An 8,501-nucleotide genomic window follows, 5' to 3' on the forward strand; every position below is an offset into this window, starting at 1 on the left:
TAGGGGCAATCAGGCAGGCAGGCAGGTGAGTGGTTAGGAGCCAGCAATCCTGGATTGCAAGAGGGATGTCTGACTGTTGGTTTAGGCCTGGGAATTGGGCCTAAACCAGCAGTCAGACATCCCCCGAGGGGTCCCAGATTGAAGAGGGTGCAGGCCTAGCTGAGGGACAATCACACCCTGCACGAATTTTGTGCACTGGGCCACTAGTTTTCTATAATAGTCTTCAGAACATGCTACTATATTATTTTACTTAATCCATATTATGTATATGCACATATAATATGAAGAACTGGTGGCTATAATCTCAGTTGCATTATTTCACCATTTCAGGTGAAATGGTGTCCATCTCAGGACCTAGCTTCTGCCACTGTTCATTCCTGTAGTATGTACTGAGTGCCCACTGCAGGTGAGATACTCTGCAAGCCATCCGGGACACAAAGACGTAAGGACATGGCTTGAGTACTCAAGGAATACATAGCAACTTATTCTAGTGTATGTTTAAAGCACAGATAAGATTGATCTGAAATTAGTGGAATAGTCCAAGTATAATTAGAAAAATATAGCCCACTAATCCTATTCCCCACTTCCTGTAGAAAGGTAGCAGTAAGTTATGAAGTACCTATGTTTAGTGTGCAGAATATGAAATACCCAGTGGCCTGTGAATGGATTCTAGTCAGTTTCTGCTCAAGGAGTTGCCTAACGTCCTGGAACACAAGATACTAAAGGGATCCCAGAAACAAGGGAGATCATCTTCACGACTATTAGAAGATTATACTGTTTTAACTGTGTAATCCAAAGCCTTGAGAAAAACATGCTCTATAGTCAAATCCTGGCTTCTTCAGCCACTATCTGTAGCCTATTACTGTATTCCATAACTTTTTCTGAGCTTTGATAACCATCTATGTAAACTAAAGATAATGTCTTTTATTGGTTTGTTTATATATTCATTCATCTAGAAAACAGTTTTAAAATACCTACTACATCCCAGACCTTGAGCTAGGCAGTAGATGAACAATATTTAATAAGACAGACATTGTTCCTGCCCCCATGAAACTTACAGCCCGGTGAGGGAGAGAGGCACTAAATGAACGGGGGCTCTGATAGAGAATACTAGTAGAGGGAGCTGCTTTCAAGTGGGTGGTCAGGGAAGGCCTCTCTGCAGAGGTGACACTTAGACTGACATCGAAAGAATGCAAAGGTACACTTTGTAAAGAGCAAATGAGAGAAGGGTTTCAAGTATGGGAAGTGGTTTGTGCAAAGGCCCTGGGTTGATAAAGAGGAGCTGAGACACTGAAAGTAGCCTCGTAGATTGAAAAATAAAAAAGAGGGCATTATCCCACAAAATGAATATTGTCTATCCCAAACCCCAATAATTCCATTCCTGAGTATACGTCCGAAAAATTCTTGCCTGTGTCTATTATAAGAACACTCCTAGTAGCACCAAGCTTTGTTCATGATAGCACAAAACTAAAACAACAAACATTGACAGAAGAAAGGAGAAGCATTCACACAGTAGTGAAAATGAATGAATTATGGCTCCTCAGACCACCAAAGATGCCTCTTATAAACATTATTTTGAGTGGAGAAAAAAATCATTAAAAAACAACTTACAGTATTATTTACTATGTATTTTAAATGATCTTAGGGTACCCAAAATTTTAAAATATTAATTGTTGTGGATACGTAGTATACTGTAAAAGGTCTTTGTTTGTTTGTTTTGTTCTATAAAAGCATTTTTTAAAAGCAAGGGGATTGAAACGTCTGTTTCTAGCCAACAAGATGTTGGACTAGAGAATAAATTTACCCTTCTGCTTTAAACAACTAGGAAACTAGCAAATTACATATGAAACAATGGTTTTCAGACCTGGAGGGCAGCCAAGCAGGACTGTCATGCCTGAGCGAAGAAAAACAAACAAAAACAAACAAGGTGAGCTGATTGCACCATCTTACCCCCTGGAATGAGTTTCCAGTTGGTAGCGTAGGAAGGGGAAACCCCACATCCATTGGTCTTGCTGAGTGGAGGAAACAGACTGGAACTGGGGGAAGAATCAGGCAGCCACGATTTGCTGGGCAGTGTACCAAGAGGAGGGAGCTGCAGGGAATGAGAACTCCAGAGATCTGCAGGGGGATCGCCCATTGGCTGAGTACCTGTCTACGCTTGAGTGACACTGACATACTGGGGGTCAGGGAAGGACCTGTAGGAAAGGAATAAGCAGAACAATCCCTGGGCTTCACACGGCACTGGGAAAAATTCTTGTTCCCACACGTCAACCATCTCACAATATATGGAGTATCAGGTAAGAATCTTAGAAGTCAAACTTTGCTAGTGGGCCTGAAACCTTACTAAAGGCTGCTGTGGACCCAACATAAAAAGCTTAAAAGCAAGCTTCAGATGATCCAAGTATGATCCAAATAACTTAACTGAGCGCCAGGGGAAATAAAACAGCCACATGATTTAAAGAAATACAAGAAAATCTAGCAACCAGCAATATAGATTCACAATGGCCAGTGTCCGATTTAAAAAATGATAATGACTATGAGAACAGGGATGGTGGCAGTGACTGGCATCTTGGGATGAAAGCGCATAACAGGATCACCTGATTCCTCAGGAACTCCTCAGGTTTCCTCTGTCACTCAGTCTGCAGTCTCAGTCCATTTGAGGAGGGATACTGGTGGTACAGACGTGGCACTTAATAAGGAACTTGGACAAAATTAGAGAATACAGAACTAAGCGACAGTCATCTGGAGGGCCTGTTGGTACTGGCCCAGAGTATCAAGCTCCAGTTGGAGAGAGAGCTTTTTAAGCTTAAGCAAATGTACGGTAAAGCTGGCATGACTTCAAATTTGAGTATACCAAATTTGAAAATACCAAATCTGAAGTCATCGAAAAACCTCAGTCCTGAAGAAATAATGTAAAATTTAACTGGTAATCTGTCCTAGATAGGTGGTACAACTGGTCAGAAGTATCAGAATAAACATACATTTCACAACTGTCCATTGTTCTTTTAATTCTGATTCCAAATAAATTATTTGGTGATGCTGGGTGAAAAACAAAATAACCGAGGCATGCAAAGAAGCAGGAAAATGACCCAGAACCTAGACAAAAACCAATCAATAGAAACAGGCACAGAAATAATACTGATGATTGAACTAGTAGATAAGGACATTGAAACAGTTATTATAAATATGTTCAAAAGGTAGAATAAAATATAGCAATAATAAAGAGAGAATTTAAAGATGTGGAAAAGACCCAAGTGGATGTCTAGAGATAAAAATGCAATATCCAAAGTAAAAAATACACTGGATAGCATTTATGCCACTGAATTTTTTTTTTTAATCCTCACCCAATGATATTTTTTTCCATTGTGTTTTTCTGCAAGAGTGAAAAGGAGAAGGGGTAGGAGAGAGAGAGAGAAATATTGATGTGAGAGAGACACATTGATTGTTTGCCTCCCACACGATCCCTGACCTGGGGCCAGGGACGGAACCTGCAACCCAGATGGGTGCCCTTGCAGGGAATCAAACACATGACCCTTCAGTGCACAGGCCAACACTCTAACCCAGTGGTTCTCAACCTTGGCTGCACATTAGAATCACCTGGGAATCTTTTTAAAATCCTGATTTCTGGGCCTCATCCTCTGGAAATTCTGTTTCTTTGTTATGGGGGGCGGGGGGCACAACATTAGTAACAAAGAAACAATTTCTGGAGGATGAGGCCCAGAAATCAGGATTTTAAGAAGATTCCCAGGTGATTCTAATATGCAGCCAAGGTTAAGAACCACTGCTCTAACCACTGAGCAATGCCAACCAGGGCTGTGCCACTGAATTTAAAGTGCATCTCTGGTAAAAAAAACATATACTGAGCCTTGATTTTAAAAATCCAATCTAATAATCTCTGACTTTTGATTGGAGTGTTTATCCCATTCATATAAATGTAACTATTAATATAGTTGGTTGAAGTAGGCCATTTTGCTCTTTTATTTTTATCTCATCTTTTTTGTTGTTGTTGCTCTCTGTTCCTTCTTTACTACTTTCTGTGCTGAGAAAATTATATTTTGCATTCTATCTTATCCCCTCTGTGAATTTGATAACTATATTTCTTTGCCTTATATTTTAGTAGTTCCTCTAAAGATGCAGTATGCATCCTTAACTTATCCCAGTCTACCTCAAGTAAACACTAATGTACTTCCGACACAATACAGGAGCTTATCAACAGTCTAGTAGCAGTTCCCTTCCTTTTGTGCTATCACTGCCATATACTAGCATGTATGTTGTAAACCTCATGATAAAGTGTATAATGTCTGCTTTAAAGATTCATGTACCTTTTAAAGAAATTAAGATAATAAAAGAGAAAATATATAAGCAAGTATAATTTTTCACATTTATACAGATATTTACCAATTCCAGTGTTTTCCCTTTCTCCCTCTGCATCTGAATTACCATCTGGTGTCATTTTCCTTTAGCCCGATGGACTTTCTTTAGCATTTCTTGTAATGCAGATATGCTAGCAACAGATTCCCTCAGTTTGTTTATTTTGAATTATCTCTATTTTGTCTTCATTTTTAAGAATAGTTTAGATATATAATTCTTGGTTGACAAATTTTTCTTTTAACATCTGAATCACCATTGCAATGTTGTCAGGCTTCTATTGTTTCTGACAAGAAGTCAAGCATTATTTGTATTGTTTTTACCCTTTATTCATTCAAATATATTTTCTGCCCCTTCTGCTTACCTCCCTTTTGGAATTTCAACTAGATGTGGAATAGACTGTTTCATATGATCCCACACAGGTCTATGCGTTTCTGTTTATTTTTCTTTATCTTTTTTCCCTCCCAACTCCACAGATTTTTTTCTATTGACCTATCTTTAAGCTCCCTGACTTTCTTTTTTCAAGTCGAATCTTCTGATGGGCTCCTCTGGTAAACTTTTCATTTCAGTATGGTACTTCTCAACACTAGAATTTCCATTGGATTTTTTATAGGGTCTGTTTTCTGGTAGAGTCTCCAAGCAGGCATTTTTTGTAGAATTTTACAAATTGATTCAAGAGTCATAGAAAATGAATCTTAGAATAGTCAAATAAATTTGAAAAAGTAAAAGAAACTTATTCTACATCTCCAAGATTTACTGTATAACTAATGTGATATTAGCATAAGGAGAGACACATAGGCCAATGGAAACAGATAGAAACAGGCCCAATCATATATGGTCAATTTATTTTTGACAAAAGTGCTGAAGAATTTCAATGGGGAAAGGATAGCTTTTCAAACAAATGATGCTACAGTTGACCCTTACCTTACAACACACACACACAAATTAACTTTGATATGTATCATAGACCTAGATCTAAGAGCTAAGACTATTAAAAATATAGAGAACAAAACTTAGAAGATCTTTATGACTTTGAGTAAGCAGATATTTTTTGATGGGGCACAAAAAGTATAAACTATAAAAGAAAAATCAATAAATTAGATTGTATCAAAATTAAAATCATTTTTTTCTTGGAAAGCCTTTGTTAAAAAAATGGAAAGCCAAGCCACCAACTGGGATAAAAGTTTGCAAAACATGTATCTGGTAAAACACTTGTATTCAGTTTTTCTCTGACTGGCATATATTTCACTTAGCATGACACTCCCCAGCATCCATCTATACTGCTGCAAAGGAGTTCAAGTTCCTCATAATTTTCCCTTGTTGGAGGAGCTTGAAGAAGGACAAAAAGTAGGCAATGGTACGGTTAGCTGGGGCCTTAAAGATGATAAAGTCATGACACTTATACGGTGGGCAGGCATGATTATTGGGCCACCGAGACTGGAATAATTGAGGAAGGCTGAACAGTGGAGGAAGTTGCCTTTGCAATGAGCCTTGAAGAACTGACAGGTAGGATTTCAGAAGGTGGTAATGGGGATGGAGAACATTCAGACAGAGAGGAGAAAAGACACATTATGAAAACAGAATTATAGCCTGAAAACAGCATAGGGACTGAAATACCCAGAAGCCCCTCCATCAGTTAGATTTGCAACCAAAATTAATATGAATGGAATAAGTAATTCCAGAGGAATGACAGATGCAGGGAGCATAGCAGTGTTAGCAAAATGGTAAAATTCACATAGCATTAAACTTGTACTTTAAGAACTAAGATATCTAATGATGTCCAATGAAAATATGAATTCCACAGCCACCAGAAGGACAAACATACAACAATTAATTTTAGTGGAGCTCAAACTTGTCTTAAATCAATAGTCTTCTACTCACGTTAATGTCTTAATTAAATGTCACAATGCAAAATACCCACACATTAAGTAAAGGAATTCCAGCTGGTGAACATGACCTGGGCATGTGTAAGAATATGTTTAATATATATACACACATTATGTTTTCAGATAACAGGAAGAAAAATGCAGGACACTTTTGTAAGGATCTGTCATTTAAACATAAACCTGGCCCAACCTGCATGGCTCAGTGAGCGTCAACCTATGAACCAGGAGGTCACAGTTTAATTCCTGTTCAGGGCACATGCCCAGGTTGCGGGCTCGATCCCCAGTGGGGTGTGTGCAGGAGGCAGCTAATCAATGGTTCTCTCTCATCATTGATGTTTCTCTCTCTCTCTCTCTCTCTCTCTCTCTCTCTCTCTCTCTCTCTCTCTTCCCCCCCCCCCCTTTCTCCTTCCCTCCCTCTCCCTTCCTCTCTAAAATCAATACAAATATTTTAAAAAATAAAATTAACTTAAACCTGGAGATGAATGTATGGTGAGAAGTGTCATGTGTGTTTCTAAAAAGTAAAAATCTCAAGAAGGAAAAGGGAAATGGCATGCTTTATCCATCTTGTTTAGTGAAAGAGCTTCTATTTAAATTATTTCATGTAGCAGGTGCAATGAATATTACTACAAATTGTTTTAATTTTTGAAGTGGTGTGAGTGCTCACTACCCCAGTAGTATAAAAAATATGTTCAGGATTGTTTGGATACCTGTATTTATAATTTTAAAATGTCATGAGAAAGGTTGATGAATTTCTATTAAAAGCTGTTTCTATATGTTACATGTAACAGACATGGTAAATAATTGTTTACAGTCTTTGTTTGACAAACCATGCATATAAGTTTAAGTGAAATCAGCAAAAAGGAAATAGGTGTATGAAGGTATGATTTAGGGATTAAAGTCAGTCTTAAAAGAATTTTTTTTATTATTTTACATTTAGTATTGTTTGAGAGACTTCAATAAAAATTTAAAATTTTCTTCAATTAAAAAAAGTAAATAAAATGTGGATTGTGTCCTCACAAACTGTCATTTCTATTTTGTTGATGTGGAATATGTACAATACCTTGCCAAGGCAGCAAAAATTGGAATTATTATAGCTTTCATCCATACACACTTGTTTATCCTATTTTGTATACTTCTTGTAAATTGGAATTTGCAGAATATTTCAGAGAACAAATTACCTGATTATTTTAATTTCTTCTTTGGAGAAGGAGGAATCCCACATATTACATTTTGACTTTGATTTCACCAGAAATATGTGAGAACGATGTTTGAATTATAGCAATTTTTATATAATTACAGACTGTAAATTATCCAAATGTACATTCAACTTTTTTCATAGCATCTTTTCTTCTTTATTTTTCTGTGACATTTCTTCTTCCAATGCTTTTAATACCAACTGGATTAATTTCATCCATTCCACTTGTCTCACTTTGGCATATGTAATTCTGAACTGATGTTCTGCTTTACCAAAGTGATGTGAGGTTTCAAGTTATTGTTTTTCATTTCAAAGCACTATGTATACTACTTTGTTGAATGTATTCTTTTCTTACAGAATTCACTGATCAAAATAGAAAGGTGGTCAGGTAACAAGGACAAATTTCTTAAACATGCCTTGACATGTTTTTATCAAGTTCATTCAAATGTAAAGCTTTGAACTACCTTTTTGTGGTCAATAATGTATTCAAGCACATCCAGCATGGCTCAGTGGTTAAGTGTCGACCTGTGAACCAGGAGGTCACGGTTCGATTCCTGATCAGGGCACATGCCTGGGTTGCAGACTCTATCCCCAGTGTGGGGCCTGCAGAAGGCAGCCAGCTGATCAATGATTCTTATTATTGATGTTTCTGTCTCTCTCTCCCTCTTTCTTCCTCTCTGAAATCAATAAAAATATATTTTCATAAAAATAATATATTCAAGTCGATGACAGTTTGTCTAAACTTTTAAATTCAACTGGCTATTCAATTTTAATTATCAAAGATGTTTGAGATGCTTTAAAATGACACATAGAGAATATATAGATACAAATTAGTGCATGTGACTTTATGAAAATTGGTTTGAAATGAATTATGACCTTGAAATACATTCTTAAAACTTTTAAATTGTTAAGGGGGTTGAGTTGAATTACATTGATGTCATATATAGTAGTCTGATGGTTACTGATGTTCTAGATCAATCTCTTTAATGACTTATTTCCCACTTTGGGGAAAAAAGTCTTGTATCCATAATATATAAAGAAGTCCTATAACT

At 37.0% G+C, this 8,501-nt stretch overlaps 1 pseudogene across 1 annotated transcript; it reads left to right on the forward strand.

Annotated features, from left to right (window-relative positions):
- Nucleotides 1-5,622: 5,622 nt before the first annotated feature.
- On the forward strand, nt 5,623-6,202 carry LOC308515530 (ubiquitin-conjugating enzyme E2 variant 2-like; annotated as a pseudogene). The gene is made up of 2 exons: nt 5,623-5,809; nt 6,062-6,202. The product of its transcript is annotated as a ubiquitin-conjugating enzyme E2 variant 2-like (transcript).
- Nucleotides 6,203-8,501: the final 2,299 nt, after the last annotated feature.

Source organism: Myotis nattereri, assembly GCF_964212035.1.
Source record: "Myotis nattereri genome assembly, chromosome: 3".
NCBI classification, from domain to species: domain Eukaryota; kingdom Metazoa; phylum Chordata; class Mammalia; order Chiroptera; family Vespertilionidae; genus Myotis; species Myotis nattereri.